Raw genomic sequence first — 3,063 nt, 5'->3', positions numbered from 1 at the left:
AAATTTAATAACCTAGAAGAAATGGACAAGTACTTAGAAAGATACAACTTTCCTAGATGGAATCAAGAAATATCGGAAAATCTAAATAGACCGATCAGTAGTATGGAAATTGAAACGATCAAAACTCTACCAAAAAGTAAAAGTTCAAGACCAGATGGCTTCACCAGTGAATTCTACCAAACATTCAAATAATATTTAATACCTATTCTCAAACTCTTTCAAAAAAATTGACAAGGAGGCAATGCTTCCTAACTAATTTTATGAGACCAATTTTACCCTAATACCAAAACCTGGTAGAGATAATACAAAAAAAGAAAACTACAGACCAATATCTCTCATGAACACAGATATAAAAATCCTAAATAAGATACTAGTGAACTGAATACAGTAATATTTTTAAAACATTATACACCACTACCAAGTGGGCTTCATCTCAGGGGCACAGGGATGGTTCAACATTGCAAATCGATTAATGTGATACACCACATAGACAAATTAAAAAATAAGAATCATATGATCAAGTCTACGGCCATGCCACCCTGAACAATCTCGGTCCTGTCTGATCTCGGAAGCTAAGCAGGGTCAGGCCTGGTTAGTACTTGGATGGGAGACCACCTAGGAAGACCAGGTGCTGTAGGTGTAAAAAAAAAAAAGAATAATATGATCATATCAATAGATGCAGAAAAAGCCTTTGACAAGATACAGCATCCATTTATGATCAAAATACTTAACAAAATCAGTATAGAAGGGAAGCATGTTAACATAACAAAGGCCATATATGACAAACCCTCAGCTAACTTTACACTTAATGGTGAAAAAGTAAAAATCTTTCCTCCAAGATTGGGAACAAGACAAGGCTATCCACTATCACCACTGTTATTCAATACAATATTGGAGGTCCTGGTGAGTGCAATCAGGCAAGAGAAAGATATAAAAGACATCCAAACAGGAAAGGAAGAAATTAAACTGTCACTATTATCGGATGACTTGATTCTCTCTATAGAAAACCCTAAAGACCCCACAAGAACACTACTAGAAACAATAAGCAAATATAGTAAAGGTTCTGGATGAAAAATCAATGTTCAAAAATCCATATAGTGTTCCTCTACTCTAATAATGAATTGTCAGAAAAAGAAATGGAAAAATATTTTATTTTTTTGCAATTGCAAGAAAAAGAATAAAATACCTAGGAATAAATCTAACAAAACCAGTGAAGGACCTATATGATGAAAACTATAAGACCCTATTAAAAGAAATTGAAGCAGATACAAAGATATAGAAATATATTCCATGTTTTTAGAAGAATCAACATAGTTAAAATGACCTTATTGTCTAAAGCATTCATTATACAGAATTAATGCAATCCTCATCAAAATCTCATCAGCATTCTTGAAAGAAATAGAACTAAATCATCAGGTTTGTATGGAAGCGCAAAAGACCCGAATCATCAAAAACATCCTGAGAAAAAAGAATAAGGCTGGAGGCATCACCCTGCTTGACTTCAAATTATACCACAAAGTGACAATAATCAAAACAGTATGGTATGGGCAGAAAAACAGGCACACGGACTAGTGAAAGAGAATCAAGAGTCCAGAAATAAATCCATGTTTACATGGGCAAATAACTTTCAACATAAGAGCCAAAAAGTACAGTGAATAAAAGAAAGCCTCTTCAATAAATGGTGCTGGGAAAATTGGAAAGCCACCTGCAAAAGAATGAAATTAAAGTGTTGCCTATCGCCACACACCAAAATTAACTCAAAATGGATTAAGGAACTGAATAGAAGACCTCAAACAATAAAATGCATAGAAAAAAACATAGGAACTAAACTCATGGACCTTAGACTTAAAGAGGATTTTATGAATTTGACCTCAAAGGCAAGGAAAGTAAAAGCTAATCAATGAATGGGCCTATATCAAACTAAAAAGTTTCTGCTCAGAAAAAAAAATCATCGACAAAGTAAAGAGACAGCCATCGAATGGGAAAATATATTTGCAAGCAACGCCTCCAATCAGGGCCTAATATCCAAAATATACAAAGAAATCATACAACTCAATATCAACATAAAAACAAATGATCCAATCAAAAAATGGGCAGAAGACCTGAACAGACACTTCTGCCTAGAGGACATACAAATGGCCAATAAATATTTGAAAAGATTCTCAATATCTCTATCTATTAGGAGAGTCTTTTTGACTAAAAAGACTAAAGACTAAAGCCTTTGTCATCTACACCATTTTGACTTATCTCTGAATATAGCTTGATTTAACATTTTAGTTCTCTTGCCTCCTCCCTATGTTATTCCTACACAAACAAGAATTATTTGGGCCACCAGTTCTCTTGGGAGATGAAGGAAGTTAGAGGATCTTCTAGGACTATTAGGAAATGTAAATCAAAACCACAATGAGATATCATCTCATACCTGTTAGAATAGCTGTTGTCAACAGGACAAGTAATAACAAGTGTTGGAAAGGATGCAGAGGAAAAGGAACCCTCATACACTCTTGCAAATTGATACAGCCACTATTGAGAACAGTATGGAGGTTCCTCAAAAAACTAAGAATTGATCTACCATATGATCCAGCAATCCCTCTACTGGGTATTCACTCCAAAGACTTGAAAACTCATATTCAAAAAGATATTTGCACACCGATGTTCATAGCGGTATTATTCATAGTGGCCAGGACACGGAAGCAACCGAAGTGTCCTACAACTGATGATTGGCTAAAGAAGCTGTGGTACATATATACAATGGAATATTACTTTGCCATAAGAGGAGATGAAATACTACCATTTGCGATAACGTGGATGGACCTTGAGATAATCATGCTAAGTGAAATAAGCCAGAATGACAAAGTTGAAAACCATATGATATCACTCATATGTGGGATATAAACCTAAAAGCAACAAATGAACTGGACAAACAGAGACTCATGGACATGGACAATAGACTAGTGGATATCAGAGGGTGGGGAGGGAGGGGGGAGGTAGACAGGGTAAAAGGGGTCAAATACGTGGTGACAGAAAGCAATCTAACTATGGGCGGGGAACACACAATGCAAT

The 3,063-nt window shown here is 35.3% G+C and overlaps 1 pseudogene; it reads left to right on the top strand.

Annotated features, from left to right (window-relative positions):
* Positions 1–521: 521 nt before the first annotated feature.
* Positions 522–640, top strand: LOC111734791 (annotated as a pseudogene).
* Positions 641–3,063: the final 2,423 nt, after the last annotated feature.

This window comes from Pteropus vampyrus, unplaced genomic scaffold (genome assembly GCF_000151845.1).
Source record: "Pteropus vampyrus isolate Shadow unplaced genomic scaffold, Pvam_2.0 Scaffold6375, whole genome shotgun sequence".
NCBI lineage: Eukaryota > Metazoa > Chordata > Mammalia > Chiroptera > Pteropodidae > Pteropus > Pteropus vampyrus.
Note: the sequence above shows the minus strand (reverse complement) of the source record. Positions and strands in the feature narration are given on the sequence as shown.